The sequence below is a fragment of the Periplaneta americana genome, chromosome 8 (genome assembly GCF_040183065.1).
Source record: "Periplaneta americana isolate PAMFEO1 chromosome 8, P.americana_PAMFEO1_priV1, whole genome shotgun sequence".
NCBI classification, from domain to species: Eukaryota; Metazoa; Arthropoda; class Insecta; order Blattodea; family Blattidae; genus Periplaneta; species Periplaneta americana.
The window spans coordinates 57,363,939-57,387,344 of NC_091124.1; the positions used below are offsets into that span (position 1 = coordinate 57,363,939).

The 23,406-nt window shown below is 34.0% G+C and overlaps 1 protein-coding gene across 1 annotated transcript in view; it reads right to left on the bottom strand.

The window, feature by feature from the left end:
• Nucleotides 1-23,406, bottom strand: part of LOC138704219 (synaptogenesis protein syg-2-like) — a 536,676-nt gene that overhangs the window by 14,352 nt on the left and 498,918 nt on the right. The gene's annotated exons all lie outside the window — the stretch shown is intronic.

Genomic DNA, 23,406 nt, shown 5'->3' on the forward strand with positions numbered 1-23,406 from the left:
CACAACGAGAAAAAGGCGATAGAAATAAATAACAGTGAAAGAAGAAGGGGAGAAGTTGAATAATAATAATAATAATAATAATAATAATAATAATAATAATAATAATAAATATTTATTAACCCTTAAATATTAAACAATACAATAGGCTTCGTCAAAAAAACTGTGGATTAAAAATCAAACTTAGATTTAAAACATTTAGAGAAGGCCTGCACAAGTTTTGCGCTCTCCGAGCCGGCTCGCAGCTCATGAGCGGAATGCAGATATTAGCTGCGCTCTGTATAAGGGTGGACTGGAAGAATGTGTGATCTCGTATAAAATGTACACAAAAGGAAGTAATATTACAGTGTTTATGAAATGAATTCCCGTTCAGTGTTTGCAAAACTTTCTTGGACTATTATTAATTAATAAATCAATATTTATTTTACAGAAATAATAGAAATTCTATAGCTACTTAAATGTACAATATCGTTTTGTTATATTTTTATTTCTCAGTACATCAAAACGAGGTTTTATGTAGTTGGCAGCTGAAAGGAACAATAGCCTACTGATCGTAATGAAACATCAGTTACAGATGTTCGATGCCTGCCTTTATTAAAGTTGATTATAGAAAACAGTTGCTCACAAATATAAATGTTGAGCCAAACATAGCAATCATTTTCACAGCCAGTCGTGGATATTATTGCTAATGTTTAGTCTTGTAAAACTCAACCAGGCTAGTAGTATTATTCAAACGATCTTTATCCCTTAGGTCACATTGAATATCAATAAGTTCGAGCTGTAAATCGTTAATTAATGTTAAATGTTATGTTCCGTATTTTAGATTCCCCCATACTGTACTGTAGCAGTAGGTAAGCAACGTAAAACAGTTACTGAGAATAGGCCTACACACTGCACTCCACTAGGTAAATGAGTGGTCGTTTCCCTCTCCTCTACCCAAAGCAAGTCTTTGTCATTCTGACGTATCTTCCTCTCCGTTTCGGCGAGCGGTAAACACCGCTCTCCCGCTCCGAAAGAGCGCGCGCGCTCGTTGAGCGCTGTTTGTGCAGATATGATTTAGAGAATAAAATAGTATTTACAGACAGCATATTAAAATTTTTTTAAACCGGTATATACATAAAAATTCTGAATGGCAGTCAATCTTTGCAACGGTACATTACAAGTGAGGACATTCCTTGCTTCGTAATTATGTATCCCATTTGTAAGTCAATAACATTCCTCATTGATTTTAATACATTAAAACTTCATGAATACGTAAGCTGAAAACTATCATAATTTTTGTTGAATAAAGAGAGGTCTACACGACGCTCTATAGAAAGACTTTGCTAATATTCTTAAAGCTTTATTCTGCAATAAAAAATGATTTATAGAGGAACTATTGCCATACATAAAAAGGCCATAGCAAAAAATGCTTTCAAATAGAGCAAAATAAATATTTCGCATAAAATACAGAGGAATTTTAGCCACTAGACTTTTCATTAAAAATAATACTTTGGATAACCTTTTGATAACATAAGCAATATGATCATTTTAACTCTGCTACATTCCCAACAGATCCACAGATTCACAGCTTGCATTGTTTTTAATATTGTTTAAACTTAATATAAATTTCTGTGTTTTGTCATTGTTCACAAGGAAGCTGTTTGTTTTAAACCATGTTAACACTACATCAATGGTTACACTACATAATAGCGAATATACGAAGAGAAGGACGGTTTCATTATAAGCCTCTTTGTCTATGTTACGTTATGAATCAATATAAGAGTAGGCTATATTAAAAAGTCCTATCCAGACCTAAGCAACTTACACATTCTTAAGTTTAAAAATAAAGTGAAAATGTTTGTATGATATTTGTTAAATTTTATTATTATTTTAAGTGCTACTAGCATTATACTATGTTACTAATATTTATTGTATTTATCTGATGCATGTAGCCTAAAAGATAAAGCATTGTAATAAATATAAATAGATCACTTTCTTAAATAATAACAGTGCATAACTACAATAAATGATTTCTTAGCATCGCCACAGATACACTTGATTGTACTTGTCACTATCTCTGTCACTAGAGAGTTCTTGAAATGTATATTTTCCCCTCCATTCATAAAATATTTTGATATGATACCTCTTGCACAAAAGGGGAGATCTATAACTGAAACTTGATTAATATATTTCAGTATTATTTGTATTTATCCTGGTAATAATGAACAGTGTGACTCGTAGACATTTTGGTTTTGTAGCATTAACTTCTCATGATTGTACGAGAAGAGTCAAAGAGAACGGCAGTTACGTAGACCTTCAGCTCCCCACTACTACCAATAATGCATAACACAATGTCAATACGGCGGTTGCTGTCGTCTGCGTTACAACGAACTTTACTGTTGATTTTCAAGTTCGTCATTTTTTTCCTGGCTATTATATGCTTATTTAAATTTTGTTAACTGTCGCTAAGTGGTTTTATATTTTATTTTATCTGTCTTATGGCCGGTTTGTCCAAGTATTGTTAGAAGACTGTTAAACCTTCAACAGTTTGTTAAATACAGTTTTTCCATTTGTTCAACACCAGTTTGGCTTAACAGATTCTTAACCGTTTGTTAACTTTAAATGTAGGATTTCAGGCCGTTAACTCATTTAACAAACAGTTAAACATGGCGGATAACACCACAGCTGTTCAGACAAAAGTTGTGAAAGTAACATGTTATGTTTCTCTTTGAGGAATGTTTAGAGTAAGGGACGGTTTCACCAAGCTTCAGTAAATCAGTCCAAATGAAACATTAACTAGTACTGAACATTGAAATATTTACACGATTACGTTTGTATGTGAGCTGTGTCCGTAGACATCAAGCCTAGCGGCTATATATATCCCTCGTCGCGCTGGTTACGTCATGGTACCCACATGGAGTAGTCAGTAGCGTGTTGGCTTGCCATCTCAGGGGCCCTGTTCGGTTCTCGGCGATAACGTTTTTTTTTAGCGTAACTAATTTTTATACATGTTACCTTTCTTCATTTTCATAATTCTGTGTAGTGGAACTTATTATTTCGCAACTCTGGCTCCACTAGGAGAATTTAAAAAACTCTTGGGAGATCAATTTTCTTCCCGAAATAAAACAAAGATAAACAAACAAATTAAAGAAAAATAAAAGAAATACACATGTGGATCTAATACATTGTCCACATGCCATCGGCGTCTATCACTGCCTGGCATTTTCGGGGCATTGAGTCCACCAGATCGCGGAAATAGTTCTGGTCCTTAGCGAAATCTTCCCAGGTAACCAGAACTTGATCCCAGAACTGATCTGGATTTTGAGGTGGGATGTCTCGATATTTGTCAATCCTCTTTTTCATGCTTTTCCGTGAACCGTCTTTGAACGTTTATGGCGGTGTGCGCGGGGTGATTATCCTGCTGGAAAATTAAATTTCCATCGGAAAGAAAACGATTATAAATTCCAAGAATCCAGCTCTTTCGCTTCTGTTTTAAAGCCAGTGCAAACATATCTTATCGCTAGCTATAATATAATTCTAATAAATGAAAGTTAATATACCAATTAAGTTTTGTTATGTTTGAATGCACATTATGTATTAATTTACTAATATTTCTTAGGTACCGGTATGTAGTTATAATAATCACTTTCATGTCTTAAAATAAAACTCAGTTGTATGTTACCTAGTTGAAATAGGCCACTTGTTTCAATTCACTAGCTACTATTAACTCTAGATTCTATGTTACTAACTGTTCAACTATAGCCGATGTCAATAGTGCTTCAAAATACGCAGTGAATAAATAATAAAATGTTTCAGCAGCAATTGCTTCTTTAGGACGAAATTACATATAATTTATACATGAACCTAAATTAGAGAATTTTATATGATACGGAATTCTCCTCGGGGTTTTCTGTACAGTTGACTACACACACATTCGTGTAATTATTGTCACCTGGTGGTCATAATTCTGAGATTTTTCTAAACAGAAATTCATATTTAGCATTATAAAATGTAACCATACTTAATAATTATTATTATTCAATAGCAGTCAATGCAACTTTCATTTATCAATTCTCTGTACTGTATGAATCATGGCTACCGTAATAGGTTACGATTTTACACATGTTTCATGACTTACTCCATAGTACAGAATTTAAATAATAATATCAGCCAATAAGAAGTTGTCTTATATATGCAAAATCATTACCAACTGCTGTTGAGTAGTTAGAATAGTATTAACGACAGTTAAAGTTAAGTGTTGGTTATTTAAACAAAATTATGTTGGAAAAATGGAAACTATCTTAACAAAACGTTAAAAATAAACCAGCTGTTAATTTAACATTTGTTAAACCAAATTAAACATTACTTGGAAAAACTGCCATTAGTATTTATTTTATTACTGTAAATATTTTTGTGCGAGATCGTGCGTATTTGCTTGGTTTCCGCACAAAACCAATCCGCGGTAAGTCTAAAATTCCACATTCAGTATTCCCAACCTAACACACATAACAATTTCCCTCTTCTTACCGCTTAAGTGACATATTGATTTTACTGCTTTAGGCTTTTAACATAGCCTATTATTTTTTGGAGACGTTCAATATAGTAATAATTACAAATTGGAAACTTACCACTGCAATTTCACCTAAATTGCACTGTTAAATATTGTTTTTAAATATTTGCAAAAATCATTACATAACCTTACCGTTTGTTTTAAGTTCGCATTTATAAACTGGGGGGGGGGGGAACAGACGTATATCACGGCCTGCTGGAGTATAGTAAACACAGAAAACATTTTAAAGCAACAATGTTGAAGATAGATATTTTTGTTTTACAAATGTGCCGTCATTGAACAGAAACCAAGATGGAGATTTAATTTCAACTAATTAGAAATTCCTCTTTCAGGTATGTAATAAACGATCTTCGCACAAAATAATGTACGATACACGAGCGGTATGTTTTCTTTCAATTCTCGGAAATTAAAAAAGTTCAACAACGTTTCGCTTTTTCAAACTTTTCCTCGAACATGGAAACTTCAACATACCGCTCTTGTAACGCATATTACTATTGTGTTATTATTATTATTATTATTATTATTATTATTATTATTAATGAATTAATTTTTATTACTATTTTTGTATCATCTTCGTCACGGTTATTCTATTATTATTATTATTATTATTATTATTATTATTACTATTATTTTTATTATCAATATTATTATTGATCTCTGTAAAATTTATGTCGACTACTGGACTGTACCCGAGCACGAGCATATTTTCATTTCGGGTATATATTCAGACTGTATGTATCATTTGAAATGTAAATTGTGAATAAATTAGAATTAGAATAAACTATTATTTTGTAATTTGTAGAACCATTAAATAATATTTTCAAAATATTTGACGTAACGATTGAGTCTTATTTATACTGATACATAGGAAGGAAAATCTTCTTTTCGTTTATTGAAATTTAGTGCGGCTGTTTCAATTTCTCGACGTTCTTTTGGAATGGACTGTCTTCTCTACCTCTTGCACGGAGGGAAAGTTCCCTTTCTTTTCTTAGCTGGAAGTGGAAAATTAAAATTAAGAGCTCAGTCGGTCATCAATATTACTTTACACCTTAAGAATAAGTTACTTCTTTGGTTGGGCATTTTTTGTGAGCTCCTTGAAGTGGAAACGCATGCTAAGGAAGATGAACTTCATCTAAGACAGTTTATTTTCATTATACAAATTTTCAGCTTTTAGCCTCGCCATTTCCCTGTGCTAAAGCATACTATCTTACTCAACGTATTCTTCCTCATCTCTTCTCATCTCCCAAGCTTTCTCGTCTTTTAACCTTTTCTTTTATTTCCTCTCCTCTTTTAATATTAGGCGTGATGTCTTGCTAATGTAAATTTACAACATCAAGCAGGAAACTAACTAAAACTGATTATTTTAAGTAATGTCATGTCTGTCATGACTACATTTCCTTAATGATGGTAATGACACTTAATACCAACGATAACTAAAGAAATGTATATTATATGTCGTAAGCCAACAAGACAAAACATGTCATCGGCTTGTAACGAACCACATGAAAAATGTTATGCAAGGTCAGCTATTAACCCATTTATGCCCAAGTTAATTTTTTTTTGCAGTTTTGAGAAATACTTTAATACTGTAATCATATGACTTAATAACTAAAGAGAAAATTATTCAAAACAAATTTCACTCAGCCAGTTTGAAGAAAACCACCGCCCCAGAAATGGGGCACTGGGCATGAATGGGATGGGTGTTTTAATATGTGATATATTTTGTAAGAAAAATTCTGTGGAGCTCTTTTTCATGTATTATAGCACCTATATAAGCAAATGATAAACAATTCTAAGTTACAAACATACATAGGCCTATTTGAGCCATTAACTTGCTTCTTATTTACACTTAGTTGAGAAAATAGTCATAGTTTGCAAATTATGTATGGAATTTTTCAAAGCAATGGATGTAACACCCTACATTACATTTCCTACACTTTCTGAAGATATTCTTATGACACTCTCCACATCTTACTTGAGTTTCACTTTTTTTTCAGTGATGTGATTACGACCATTGAGGTGGGCGCCATCATGAACCCGTCATTTTCTAGTGAGCGGTGAGCGACCAGGACGTAATCTAGTCTCGGGGTATTGTGTTAGATATGTTTGTACAATATATCGCGTAACAGAAGATCCATACCACCTCTTTACCCTTTGATGTTAGACAATACAGTTGCCAAGCACTGCCCATGGTGGCGTTGATGTCGAAAGCAATGGGAGGCCAATACCATTTCTTGCTTCGAATATGGATTCTGTAAGTTTATATATTGTGGTACATCCTGTCTACCCCATCCATAAACAGATTATAGTTCACAATACAGGCAGGCTGTGGAATTGTGATCTTCTTTTTCTGGACTGCACTACAACGTCTTGCTTCTCTCATGGGTTCTGTGCCAGTGCTCGTGGATGTAATGGTTATGATACTATTATCGTAGTAATCCACCAGAGTGATTCCTGATATATCATCTGTCACTTGGTCATGTGAACCACGCGTAAGTTTTTTCATGGCCTCTATAATTTTCAGGAGAGCCTTTGCTGTGCGATTTGCCCCTATAGCGCCAGTTGCATCATGATCATTCTCTTTTAATTTTCTGAAAAGTGATCGGTCCACCACAACAGACTGGTAAGATAATTCTGGCAACACACCCACGAAGGAATTATCTTACCTGTAGAAGCATTTTGGTACTATTCAGAGTGAATGAGGTAATCAAGACAAGGTGTACACAAGCGCCATGACTTTTAACCAAATCTTATAGGTTTACGTTGAATTTGGGATTTCGTGCTGTGACACCCAAAATATGGTATCATTGCTTCATCGACGCTGCGATTGGTTTCTCCCGGAAAGAACTGCATCTAACGCTCATTAGAAGCGACCACAGTGACCTCACTTTAGCAAATTTGTCATTTTTTTCTATTTTCCCATTATCACATACATGAAAATATCGTAAAATTTCTTCAAAACGGTTATCTCAGGAGCGTTAATAAATATATCAGCATCCAGGATGTTATTATCTTCCATCACAATAGCAAGAAGTTCGTCTACAATGAGTATGAAAGAAGACAAAACACTTAGGTATACCAGAAAAAACCCCTACCCGACCGTGCCCAGTGCCCCACTTCTGGGGCGGTATAATATGTATGTATTTATTTACACTGCAAGTGGGCAAGCACCCGGTGGCAGTGGTATATACAATATTAACAATACACAGTTAAAATGATAAGCAACATGTAATAGAAAGAAAACTGAAGAAGACTGAAATAACATGATGAATGCATATTCGACTTACATTATTTGGCAGGTGTTTACTATAAAATTTAATCACATTATCAGTAACTGTACATAAGAAATTACTTATACATTTCTAGATGCAATCTTCTAAAAAAAAACTCCTTCTTTGTTTGTGCTCTGTCTGGAACTGAAGGTTCCGCTTGCATAAACTGTTCATTGTCGTTCTTCAGTAGTACCAACTTAACGCCTAGAAACAGTTACGGCAAGAAAAAAAGCTTTCGTGAACAGTGGGAGGCTAAAATATATCACGCCCCATTAATGGGGCAGTGGGCACAAATGGGTTAAGGAGAGAGATAAGTAAGTAAATAAATAGATAAATAAATAAATATATATAGATAAATAAATAAATAAATACATAAATAAATAAGTAAATAGGTAAATAAATAAGTAAGTAAATAAATAAATAAATAAATAAATAAATAAATAAATAAATAAATAAATACGAGAGAGAGAGAAATAACTCGTCCGGCTTTAATTAAGGATGACCACGAGGATACGGAAATTAATAGCAAACAAATATAGTCAATTAAATATGAATATTATTATAAAAATAAAATGTAATAATTAAGCATCATTGATTATCAATTATAAAATAAAATCTTAGAAGATGACTATAAAATTAATTATACTTATAAATAAAAGATTTTATTCAAAATCAGCATATCCTTAATTAAGACCTTCTGAGTGGTATAAATGAAACTGTATAATCTGCAGGGAATCTTTAAGAATTTGCGAGATGAATTTTTTAATTTCAAAAGATAATATTGATAATTGTTTTAAAAATTATATGTAAAATTTGGTAAAGAACTCCGAGCACCAAAACATAAACCTGTCACTGACCAACTGAAAAGAGGGATGTTATACTTGGCACTAAGGTAGGGAATACAAGGCTCATAAATGACCCTCTTTTCCTGATCAACCTGATGAGCTTGGTTTAGACAGACAGACAGACAGACAGACAGACAGACAGATAGATAGATAGATAGATAGATAACTAAATAAATAAATAAACATGATTTCATATACTTTCAATGTGTGTACATATAAAATTATCTGCGAAAAGTGAATATGTCCGAATTTTTTTTTTTTCAAGAAATCATATAAAAGAGAACAGTGAAACTTTTTACCAAAGTTGGTAGATATATTACAGTAGATACAAAATGTGTCAGATTATTTTATTGTATGCGAAAAGTGAGGGACAGTCTTTTAAGTTTTCTGAAAAATGAATATTTTGGACTTACCGGTTTTTGCTATCACTCTTCAATTGGAAATTTTCTGATTTGATGCTCAGACACTTCATCATTCTGTCAATTAGTGCAAAAACTGTCCTAGTGACATCAAAATTTACGTGTTCATATTTGTTATATATTTATGCCACTTAAATGTCCTAATATTTCTTAAAAATAGTCAATATCTTAACTTGTTAGATGTGAATGAATCAAGGCAACTTCAATGGCGTGCAGACAGCACGAAGTCGTAATTCGATGAAAAACAAAACTATATTACAGTTAATATTGATATCTCAGCATTAGCTAGAATTATAAGGCACGACGTTGACTTCCATATAAAATTAAAACTGCAAATCTTAACTCTTAATTTAATGTCCCTTTTCATCTATGGACACAGAGAATGATATGCTAATAATAGTGCAATAGTGAAATCAGAATAAGGTAGGATGAAAGTTCAGTAAAAAGTAATGTAGAAAGACATTATTCATTGTCTGGCATAAAGTTAACTGATAGAAAATAAAAAAAAAACGAGAAAGAAGTTAATGTGCTCTTTAGAAAACTAACTTAGAGCTATTCCGTCTGCATCAAATCTCTGAAAGGATCTCTGATATTGAATCTGTACCTGTAAGAAAGAGAAGCTGCAATCAAATTTATGTCTATGTCAATTCAGAGCAAGGACTCGTTCAGTATGATGCAATTTACAGTACCGGGTGAGCAAAAGTTTGCTATACCGTCAGGCGGAATATTTAACGTCGGTTCTTCAAGGAGAGTATCGTTACAAAGAAATATGAATAGTAGATGTTTGTGCTAAGTAAACAAATAAATGTGAATATCCGTTTCCTAAGTTTGTATGTTTCTATTAATTAAATTAATTACACAATGAGTATTTATGTAATATGATTCACTGTTGTTAACATTCGGGAACACAGCAAAGTAAAGAGAAAACAAGGAAACTTCGTCATCGTTGCACACAACGGAAAAACATCGACCCCTGGACAAGGTATAGGCCATTCGGTATTTCGTAAAAACTACCTGCACGTCATGGGAAAAAGAAAGTGGACTGAGAAGCTTCCCTCCCTCGCTACGCTTCTACTCGCAGCAAGCGAGCTCACTTACCCCACCATAAGATTATTACTATATGCTACGCGCGCGCATGCATTTGATTTCAAGCGATAACGAATGACCTATAACGGTGCAGAATTTGTATGTCATGCAAAATGAAGTACGACATATTCTAAATTGTTTCCAGTGCTTAATGAAAAATTGACTTTCCCTGGAACCACCATTCTTTACGAAGAATATTAACATAAGCTGAGATTGGGGAGGAAGTTAACATACGTCTAAAAGGAAAACATCGATCGAAAGATCAGATCACGTTAATGTATGTGGATTCCATCTCCAGTTTAATAAAGATGTATCATAATGAAGACAGAAACACATTTGACCTACGTAGGTTAGAAGTGGAAAACAGCAACCTCACATACAAGAAATGATGCTAATTACAGACATTATAAGGGTAAAAAAGCATTTTGGCTTCAGGAAGGGAAAAGGTACGAGAGATGCAATTGGACAGCAACGAACAATCGACGAAAGATGCCTAGAAAAGAATAAAGAAATGTACGTAGTATATGTAGATTTAGAAAAGGCTTTTGACAGAGTGAATTGGAATGAACTGTTGGGGATCCTAAAGAAAATTGGTGTGGATTGGAAAGAGAGAAGACCGTTCAGTATTCTTTATATGAAACAACGAGTCAAAGTCAGGATAGGAGAATAAATGTCAGAAGGAAGTGAAATTGGGAGATGGGTACGTCAAGGATGTCCTTTATCACTTACCCTGTTCAACATCTAATTGAAGGATTTAGTAAAGAACTGTTTTGAAAGCATGGGAGCAGTGCTAATAGGAGGAAGAAGAATAAAGTGCGTAAGATTTGCTAATGACATGGCGTTTTAAACGTAAATAAGACGAAGAGCACGGTCATAGGAAGAAAAATACAGAAGATAAACATGAGAATTCTAAATGAGGCAGTAGAGCAAGTGGACAGTTTCAAATACTTGGGGTGCACTATAAGCAGTAACGTGAGCTGCTGCCAAGAAGTCAAAAGGAGGATAGCAATGGCCAAGGAAGTTTTTAATAGAAAAAGGAGCATCTTCTGCGGACCTCTGGAGAAAGAACTAAAGAAGAGATTAGTGAAGTGATTTGTATGGAGTATGATATTGTATGGGCCAGAAATATGGACATTACAATGAAGTGAAGAGAAGCGAATAGAAGCATTTGAAATGTGGATATGGAGAAGAATGGGACGTGTGAATTGGCCAGACAGAATAAGAAATGAATCTGTGTTAGAAAGAGTGAGTGAAGAAAGAATGATGCTGAAACTGATCAGGAAGAGGAAAATGAATTGATTGAGACACTGGCTGAGAAGAAACTGCCTACTGAAGAACGCACTGAAAGGAATGGTGAATGGGAGAAGAGTTCGAGGCAGAAGAAGACATCAGATGATGGACGACATTAAGATATATGTATCATAATATGAGAAAACAAAGAGGAAGGCAGAAAATAGGAAAGATTGGAGAAAGCTGGGTTTGCAGTGAAAGATCTGTCTTTGGGCAGAGCACTAAATGAGTGAAATACTAAAGGGAATGCCGATAACAGTCTAATCACGATTCATGTTGACTCAATCACCGATTTTCTATATAGAATTTAATTTAATTTACATAATTGACACAAGTGGAGACTACAATGACCAAATAAATTTGATATATTTCCAGATGTATGACAAATATCAAATTTTCCCTGATCTTCCTGCCAAATAGTATATTTCCAGATGTATGACAAATATCAAATTTTCCCTGATCTTCCTGCCAAATAGTGTTCACTGTAACATAGCGTGGAAGTATATAAGGTTCAAAACAAATAGTCATTGCTGGAAGAACTGATATTCTGGCTACAAGAACAAAGAATAACGGTAGTAGTATTTAACATGACAATGCGAAGAGACTAAGAATGCAATTTGAATAGAACAAATCATAAAAAAGAACATATACATTATACAACTTACGAATTCTTGTCTCCTAATAGCTATATAATAAGTATGGTAACTCCTACACAATTTTCACCTCTATCCAATAAAATAAATTATAATTGGCAGGGTTATAGCCGTCATATTCAGAAGCTGGAAACTGACAACAGGATAGGATTACTATGTTAATATGGATTAGATTATCATTAGTAAACCAGATGACAGCGGAGACAAAAAAATTTCTAGTCAGTCGTCATTTTGTAATTTATTCATGCAAATTTATTATGTATCGAATCCTCCCTTGAGAACGAGAACATTCTCTTTCAGGGAAGTGCCAGAATTCTGTTAATTCATAATTTCTTTGCATTGTATTTTTCTGGCAATTAACATTACTATTATTAAGCCTATCACTATTATTATTATTATTATTATTATTATTATTATTATTATTATTATTATTATTATTATTATTATTATTATGCTTTGAAGAAACCGTTTTGGAGCTAACACTAACATGAAGGTACTTCCACTGTTTTAGTTTCGTCCTAGAAGTAAGCCTATTATATAGTTTACAAATTAGTTTCGTATTTTGATAATGTTCCTAATCATGTAACATTTGGTTTATTTCTACACATGTGTGACCCTAAGTACTTTCGAAAATAAAGTTGGAAGCCTTGATCCCATTTCACAGCTGAGACAGAAATGTTTTCAAGTCAGATAGTAGCATTACCTTCTCTGTATCGCTTCCCTGCTCCAGGATAAATACTCATACAGTACTTGGGGCTGGAATATGCTAGTCAACTTTGATCAGTACCATCAAGTGCATATTACGTGAAACAATGTCTTGCAACATAAGTAATATGACTCAGTGTAATTTTACACATAAAGTACACCTTATATCATTTTTTTCCTTATTTACCTTTTGTCTTCAATTTAGAAAAAGAAAATTTATAAGATTATAAATCACTAAATTTATGTATGTATTTTTAATAGCAGTTGATGAAAGCAAACCGTAATTATCTTCTGAATATATTCTCTGATCTTTAAATTAAAATGATAATTTTAACGTAACACAGTTACTATGTTAGACGATTTATGAATTTTCTAAAAGAATATATCCGTGGTTCGATTCCCAGCATGAATAATGGAAGTGAAATGTCGTGCGTCCATGGGACAGAATGTTTATATCTTGTCACAGGCTGCTCTGTGTTGTCTCAGTGGTGACCACACGACCAGAGAGACCTGCAATATGTCTCTCTTTCATGTTGGGCCAAAAATATACCTTCTCGTACACTCCATTAGGTAATAAGCCGGTATGTATGTATGTATGTATGTATGTATGTATGTATGTATGTATGTATGTATGTATGTATGTATGTATGTATGTATGTATGTATGTATGTATGTATGTATGTATGTATTAACACTACAATTGGGTATACACCCGGTGGCAGTGATACATAATATTATACAACAATATCATTACAGTAATACAATAATTACAGCAATACAAAAATAAAATAAAATAAACCTAAATTTATTTCTAAAAATAAATAAATAGATGCAATAAACCTAGGACTATAAATAAAAACTATTCTACAATAACGCCTACAATAAGCATAAGTAAACCTATCTAGTAAGTACTTTTATTTCACCCAACTATTACCAATTTAAGTAAATACATATCCCTTAATTAATTAGAAATCAACTTAATTACATATCATCTTAATTAATTACATATCACCTTAATTTATTTACATATTAACTAAATTACATATAACCTTAATTAATTACATATCAACTTAATTAATTACATAATACAACTTAGATAATTACACAGCATCTACAATTACATTTTAGGTCTAATCTTCTCAACCTTCTCAAAAGCAGGATGAAGTGAAAGGCTAAGTATAGCCTAACTAAATAAAAATGAACAAATAAAGAATTAAGTAAATAAATTATTATTTAAATAAAATTAAATTTCAGTAGTGATTTCGCAATATTCTCTCGACACAGCTACTTCAATAGTTAATATGTGAAATGCATGAGAAGTACATGTTATTTACTAGACACCATTTTCTTAGATTCTTTAACAATAGTAGAGATAGATACGTAGTACAATCTCTTGATTATGTGGTTAGCATGGGACTACGGTACGGCTTAAAATGACAAGACAATCACAATACAGGGGTCAAAACTTAGTTCATTAGAAAAAAATATTTTTCCTACTAGAAACAATTTCGGATTCACAAATTTTTAAGCACAAAAAGTGGAAGATTATTAATTGATGCATTTCAATTTCCCTAAAAATTACAGTTCTCTTCGGGGACTTAATTGAAGTGACCATTTCGTCCTCATTTACTGTCCATGTTATTCGAAACTATAGTACAATTAACCAGTACAAATTTGCTATTCCCTTTTTATCTCTACCAATTTAACGATATAAATAATGTAGTGAATTTCAATTGATTTGCAATTAACATTAACACACTGCAAAAAAAGGAAACCATCAATGTATCGAAAAGCTCTCTCATTATACACAGCAATTCTCCATTAACAGTTCTCAGTTTTTTAGCGGAGTAGTAATTTCAGATGATCAGGCCGTTACTCGTATACTGAGGGCTCAGTTCAAAAAGGTCCACAAATATAACACTGTCGCTATAAACACAATCTGAATTTATCCTACATAACAAAAAAAATCAGCTGTATCAGGTATATAACAGAACGTAAAATATGCCACCCGGATACTGGAATGAAAATATGTTGGTTTCAATGTTTTATTTTTTTTCCGCTTACAAGTGGAGGATATATATATATATATATATATATATATATATATATATATATATATATGCTTATGATAAAAGAGGTAACTAATAGAGGCAAAAAATATTTATTTTTTTATGTATTCATATGAAGGGACATTCGAAAATCATTTCCAGTTTGCAACAATATTTTTCTCTATGGTTCACACTGAAAGCATATCATACGTGTCTATTATCAGTTTAATATTTCAGTACTCGCGATTACAAATCATACGAGTGGTCGTAAAGGTATGAATTTGTTCCAAGATAGCGTATTTCAAGGTGATGTGTATGTTCCAGAAATACCAGCAAAGATTGTCCCCCTCATCCATTCTTTCACGCGGCACTCTGATCTTTAATTTTCCCTTCCGTTTCCGAAATGAAATGCAGTCCTGGAACTTTTGACTCACCCGGTAGATTAACCTTCTATAGTGCGCCAAGTTTAACATCGGGTACTGCTAAATTATTTACATATTTACATACGATTTTCCTACAGGAACATGTCATACCAATTAAGACCAAACTGTAGTCAGAAATTCACTGTCATAATCAGGTTTGACATTATGAATTGTGTTAAAATATTATTAACACACAAATTTGAAATTACCGGTCATGTATCAGGCAACCGATGATACAGACGAAATGGCATTGACGAAAAACGTCTGACGCCAGTTGATAGACAACCGTCATGACCGCCCTGGGATAAAAGGATTCATTTGTCATGATTGACATATTCATATCAATGAGGCTGAAGTAAATATATGCATACGAATCACCGGTTTTGATGATACTTCTTTCGAAAGTAAGTTAATTGCTTATAACGAAGTCAGATATTACATTACTCACGGATTTCTAGATTATAAGCAGAGAAAGTTAGACCTACCTCATTCTTCCAGTTTCTATTGGATAGCAGCTGTACAGCCAGTACCACCGTTTCTGGCGTGTGAAATAAGTAATGGGAAAGTTGAGAGCGAGTAACTTATTTTTGCCATAAAATGTGGGCAAGAAAGCTGACAACTGTGATTGGTAGATTGTTGACGTCACATCTGTTTAGGAGCTGATACTACTCTCAGCCGAAGTGGTAACAGATGCCACTGACTGGACAGTGTACTCAAGGACACACGCCAGAAACGCGAAATGCGAGTGTCTTGCCTTTCACGCAGTGAGCACATTGCTGATGTAACGTGCTGGGTGGTACCGTTCTCAGCTGCACTGGGAACAAGTGCTCACTGGCTGGCTTTTTACTCAAGGACACGCGCCAAAAACGATGACTCTGGCTATACCTCAGTATGTAGCCATAAGATTTAAAGAGGTTAGAGCTAAATTTAGTTTTCTTTTCAATATTAATCAACGGTTAGAACCATCGTTACAATTGAATTGTGTAGACCTGCATTGTATTTCTTGTATATTAAAATAAGGAGCACATACCACAGCATTCGTTGTAAATAACTCGACACAACTTTAGAGCGTTACATCAATTAGCAATTATATAATTTGTTTTACTTTAATCTTCACTCGAAACAGAATACGAGAACATCTGAACTTAAAAGTTCAAGTTTCTCTGTTAATAACGTTTGAACCACAACGCATATGTGAAATCTGATTAAGGGAATTAATTCCGGGGTAAATTTGGTCTATTTGATACACTATATAACCCCTTTCCCATTTAAAAATGTGATCTTGATGCAAGATGGCGGATTCTAAAATGACGGCCATATCCCGGAAATGTTGCTGAAAGTTGGTCCCCTCACCCATTCTTTCATGAGGTCTTTCAGATCTTTAACCTTCCCTTTCGTCTCCGAAATAATAGTGTGTCCTTGGATTTAACTCACCCTGTATATTGGACTTTTAGTGATAGTAATGATAAATGTGAAATGTTGGAATTTTGGGTGAATCGAAAGAAGCACTACGGGAAAATCTCTACACATCATCTTCATACGCCAAAAATTCCACTTACACCTGGCGGATTTAAACTTGATTATTCGAACTGTAAAGCCGATTACTGGAATCGCCACCTCAATTGTTTATTTTGAGTAATTAAGCTCAATAAGTGAAATCACTTTACAGATACATCTGACAAATATTTAAAGTTGGACGGAAATAAACTCAGGAGTCAGACAAGGCTGTGGCCTCTCTCCTCTGCTTTTTAACGTTTATATGAATGCCAGTGTGAAAGATTTTAGAGAAACAAAACACGGATATATCACTATTAACAAAAACATTTAAAATTAAATGTAATAACGTTTGCAGATGACCTTGTTTTACTGGCAACATCAGAAGATGATTTGCAATGGTCAGTACATAATTTAAATTTAATAGCTCAAAAATATTCATTGGAAATATCCATTAACAAAACAAAAATGTGGACTTTTGTGGTAAATACCCAATACCAAGCAAAAATTTGTTTAAATAACACAATTTTGGAAAGAGTTAATGAGTTTAATTATTTAAGATATAAACTTTCTTTTGTTGAAAATTTGGATTTATCAGAGAAAATTTAAAAATTCAACAAATTAATGGGCATCATTAATAGAGTTCTAAAACCACCATTAGTACAAAAATCAACTCGTAGTCGTCTTTATCAAATAATAGCTCGGCCATTCTTATGTTATGGGAGTGAAGCGTGGACTATAAGGACAAAAGATGAAAGTAGACCAGCAGCTTGCGAGATGAGATTCATGCGCCGAACAGCTGGCTACACTAAATGGGATCGAAAGAAAAATGAAGATATCCTTCAAGAACTTAATGTGTCATCAATACTGGACTATATCTCCAGATATCAGTTAAACTGGAAGGAACACGTCTCAAGAATGGTTTCATCCAAGATCCCTAAGGCAATAATGAAGTATCGTCCAAATGGGAAACGGTCACTTTGACGACACATGAAAAGATGGCAAGAAAATCGCTTTTTCAGGCCGTAACAGTTCTTTTGGGACTAGTACTTGACAGGATGATGATGATGATGATGATGATGATGACGATGATGATATTTAAAGTAATGTAATCGACAAAGAAGGGGCACGGAATAGAAATTATTTGAAAAAAAAATTTTTGCGAGTATCAATTTCGATTACAACATACTTATGCGTTGTTAATATATATGTCTTTCTGTGTTGGCCCATACTACGATACGAAAATCTAACCATGTCTATGTTAATCATATGTAATATTTGCAAAATAAAAAGAAAACGAAGTACTATAGTTATATGTAGTTTTTTTTTTTTTTTGTGTCTGTGTTTCGTTTTGTTTCCTGGTTTGTCTGTTTTTATTCGCACTGCATTTCGAGCATTTATTCATTTTCACATTACTGCTCTGTTCTGTAAATACTCTTAATTCGCAAAGTGATTTCCGTACCTAATTGAAAACTAAATGTCAGTGTTACAGGAAATGTGTTTACCAAAACAAATCTGTATCACTCCGCTGTAATTGCAAAACTTTCCTCATTTTGCATTTGAAAAGAGGTGATGTATTACACATATCTTTTTGAAAATATACATTAACGCAGAGATAAAATATTTCTCTGCTCTCTTCACCAACACTAAACCATTGATATGAATAGAAAAAATATATCCAGTAAAGTAAAATTATGTAGCCACAATATTATTAAAAATATAATAATATAATCTGCTGAATCCGCAGGAAATAAATATTTCAGTAATTTCGAAACAACTAAAAACGAACACAGTATTCCATTTTACGTAGTTAATATTCTTTCATTGTTCGTCAAGCATTATTGGGACGATTGGTACATAAAGAAAATGTTTTACTTCTAATTACATGCAGTAGGACATTGTGAGGTTTTTACACTGAAATCATTTCTTTGCTGTATGTCAATATAAATTAACATTAATATTAACGCATTGTATAAATTAAGCTCAGAATTTAAATTTACATATAGTTTATTTGAAAAACGTTGAGAGCCAGTATCAGCAAGTTGGGAGAGTTACTGAAAGAAGTTAAAAGCGTAGTTCATAAGTTGTGAAGCGAAGACTTTCTCTTCATGTCAGGTTTAAACAATTATTAACCTAAGTATATTAACATAATATAGTGACGTGAGATGGAAAATTTGTTATTATATTTTTCCAGAAAATTTTTCCACCTTACAAATAGCTATTTTCTTCGCTCCCTTAGGCCTACAGCCTCAAGAGCCTCACATGTATTCCTCACTCAGTATTCTCTTCACTAGGGACCGGATTTCTATGTAATTACATATTATATTCCTTTCAACCTAACCGTATATAAAGAACAAATCTTTGCGAAACTTGTAATTACCATTAATATATTAAAATTTGATACTACATATTTTTACATATTTACCCCACATTACATATTATGGTTTGGTAAATCTACATATTTAGGAGTTTTATTAATTTTTACTTCTCTGAAAGGAAAAAAAAAATTGTGCTGAAGAAGTTTACAATTTGAAATACACAGATTTAAAAAGCCATTTTACCTACCCAAGAAAGGATATATTTCGGGACGAAACAAAACGTCCTTAGTTCCAGGAAGTAATAGAGGCACTCACCCCATACCGCCCACTGTAAATATGAGCGAACAAAAGGCAACCTTCTCATACAACTATCTTGTATTGTAAAAATCACTCAGAAAGTATCGTTGTCTTCATGCGGTGGAATGGGACGAGGATGACATGATTTGTCTCGAATTATAATTGTTCTGCAACACGTCTTAACAAGCCGTTCCCATGCAATTTGCAACCTTACCCATCCTCTTCCTAATCCTTCCAGGGAAAACCCGTGTCAAGTCTGACATGAGCCGCAATTAAGTAACCGACTTTTGAAAAGAAGCTGGAGTGAAGGAACAAACTAGAAAGATGTTGAAAGAATAAATTAAATAGATTTTTCAGGTTATTGAACTCTTTATTTTAAATGTAGTAGATCTATACTGAAATGGGATTTTCCGAGCAAATATGGTTCTCGGCTAGAATAAGCCTACCCTTCTGAATGAGACAGGAATGTCACTCTTCAAACAGCAGTTTGTAAATGCCTACAGTTTGAGGTTTTAATAGGTACTTTGTTTCTTATAGGGAGCAACTAAAATGCATGTGTCCCACACCTCTTATTTTCTCCTAATCCAGTAAAGCGAAACAGTGCTTGCAGTACTGTTGTGATATTCATTTCACTCAGTTCTCTAGTTTTAGTACTTACAGTATAAAGTGCAAGTGAGTTTATCTACAGCTTTTAACTAACTAAAATGGCTCCTGTATCTTCAAGCCTAACGACAAAAATAAAATGATGGATTGCGATGGACGAAGCTTTCACTACAGATGGAAAAATAGTAATGTGTCAAGTATGCGGTAAAAAAGTCGGGTGCTTTATGAAATCACATCTTGCCTATCCTATACCTGCCAGATATTGATATTAAATATTTTAATGATTTTACATGTTTTGGTACATATTCAGCTTATTTTATTACATAAATATGTACATATTTCACACCTTGATATTACATAAAAATCCGGTCCCTACTCATCACTTATCAGCTTATCAGATTGTAGAAGTTGTAATTCGCCTAACCTTTGATTGGCTTCTTAGTAAGGACTCCAAAAAAACCGCCACTGTGAAGTTTGTTTCGCCGTGAACATAATGGTAAAAAATAAGCGCTGGCGAATATCATATTTTGAGAATTTTACTAATCCCATCTAAACCGTCACAAAACTATTAGCTGGATATGGGCTGACGAAAGCCTTTCATTTTAAAATAATTACCCTTCACTGAGGAAAACATTATAACAATTATGTTATATGTTTCCTGATTTCTCTTCTTCGTTATATCTGTGGACTTCTCACTTTATTTTTCATGATGCATTCACAGACACAGCCCAATGAGCACCCGTACTGAACTGTGTTACTGAAACAAAAGGTGATCTGATACTGCAGGTACTGTACAGCCTAGTCGCGCTCCCCTCCAAGCCGATTCACTCCCTTCAGGTAGAGGAATAGAAAGTGCACAACTCACAGAGACATCTGCACAATGTGCAGGGTTTTGGCATGCCTGGTTTACACTAATGAACTATCAATCTTATCTTAAGAGTTTACCACACCATGATATAGATACAGATTTTGTTCTGCACAAGAGTTCACAAAGCAATTGTTCCCTTCACCGAACGAAAATTTTAATTATTTTGAATAATCGATTAAAATTCATTAACAGATTCAAACGGGTTTTAATATTAATCCGTTAATCGGTTCGATTAATCGATTAAATCGACAGTTCTAGTATAGAATGATATAATAGCTTCATTTACATTTTCTAATATGAATTACTGAAACACATTTCCTGTGATTCAATTCATTGTATTCAATATCATTTAAAAAACAACAAAATCCTCATTTCATATACAGAGTGGGCAAAATAAAACCGGCCCGGAAGTCTGTAATATTTACATTTACATATATTTATAGTTATAAGATTGTTTAAGACTGACCTTTGTTAATGAACATCACAGAAGATGCATCGAAATCACGGTTTCCAGCATTGTCAGAGTCATTTCCGCGTCAGTCTTATACATATAAATTCATATATTTCATATAAATCTTCAACCTGTGGAGTAACGGCTAGCACGTCTGGCCGCGAAACCAGGTGGCTCGGGTTCGATTCCCGGTGGCGCAAGTTACTTGGTTGAGGTTTTTTCCGGGGTTTTCCCTCAACCCAATATGAGCAAATGCTGGGTAACTTTCGGTGCTGGACCCCGGACTCGTTTCACCGGCATTATCACCTTCATCTCATTCAAACGCTAAATAACCTAAGATATTGATAAAGTGTCGTAAAAATAACCTACTATAAATCTTCAACGGGCCAGTTTTATTTTGCCCACCCTGTACTTCGTCAACGAGTTAAAAAATTCATAGTGAGAGCAAATGTACCAGAATGAGCGTTCTAAGAATATTCGAACATTAGAAAGAATACATGCAATTTTATAAATTTTGCTATTCAATTCAGTAATCCAGCGATAAAACTGCAGTATATTTCGAATTGTTAGTACTGTGGAACAGGATAGCAACATATTCCTCCACTCAAAAACACTAAAAATGTATACATTGTCTCGTCCAGCCCATCTGCTACTAGACACATTCTCTGCTTCCAGTATGCGCTTTTCCTTCACTCCTGGCTTTCGTTGACTTGCAATGAGGTGGAAGATACGACGAAGAAAAGAACAGTGAGGGGGAAAAAAAGTAGAAATTCGTCTCACTTTTTATACTTATTTTTCTCGCACTCTCATTTTTCTCAAACTGCCCTTCCATAGAAGCGATAAAAGAAATTCTCTCGGCTGTAAGCACATTCTATGTTTTCTTATTGTATAGGAAGTGGGGCAGAGAAGTGGATGAGCAAGACCGCCGATGTCTGGACGGCACAAGAGTCAAAACGATACGACCTCCAAGGTAAGAATGGAATACTGTTCTTCCCTCAATGCAAGAAGTGCACCCCCCTACTGCAGTAATAAAATGTGATGTCGATTTAACTTTTATGATCCCCTGGGGGAAAGTTTCTTCCGCTGGATTCTTTTTTTAGCCAGCATATTTAGAGTTTGGTTCTTGGGATGATAAGGTGTTGCCAGCGAGATTAAAATAGAATCCCTTGGTAGTACCAGAAAAACGTAACAATGTATAGGGTAACCGCGAGATGCGGTGTATCAATTCGAACGGCTTCTCGGCTGCGGTTCCCAGGAGATCGCTCGCCGCGCCTGCCGTCCCGATACAAGTCAGCAGTTACGTCCCCCACGGAAGACTGCGCGCCGTTGAAACCTCAGTCCACTGTGCTACAGTGGGACCAGGCAGACCTGAACCTTGACGGAAGAACTATACCTTGACCAAAACTACTTCCGACTTGACAGCTTATAGAGAAGGGGGAGCAGTGTTGTCATGTTGCCCATCTTTCGTGTAAGCGAGCGCGCTGCCGATAGAGTGCAGTAATGAACGGCTGACATGAACACATACATTTCTAACCAATTTGTTGAACACTAGGCATTAAAATTTGTGTACATTATTATTTTTATTAGCCTATAATAATAGAATAATAATAATAATAATAATAATAATAATAATAATAATAATAATAATAATAATAATAATTAGTAGTAGTAGTAGTAGTAGTAGTAGTAGTAGTAGTAGTAGTAGTACCGGTATTCTTCAATATAAATACCATTAGAAAAGCGTCGAAAAGACTGTAAACCGTAAAAACAGTTTTAATTTAATACAAAGCCTCTACTTTTATGAGTGTTGGTATTCTTCAATGTAATATTGTTAGAAAGGCGTTGAAAAAATTGTAAACTGTAAAAATATTTATAATTGAAAATCTGCACGGCCTTTTTCTTTTCAAATAGTGGTAACAGTGTCTTATTAATTTTAACACATGCAACAGTTCTCATTACGACTTGCGCCAAAGGTAAAAGAGGCTCGCCATTATCTTTTCTACTGTCAAAATACTCTCTTACATAACACACCATCTCTCGCGCTTGACTCTTTAACGGGGCACCTTGTCCAATATTCTTTATTCTC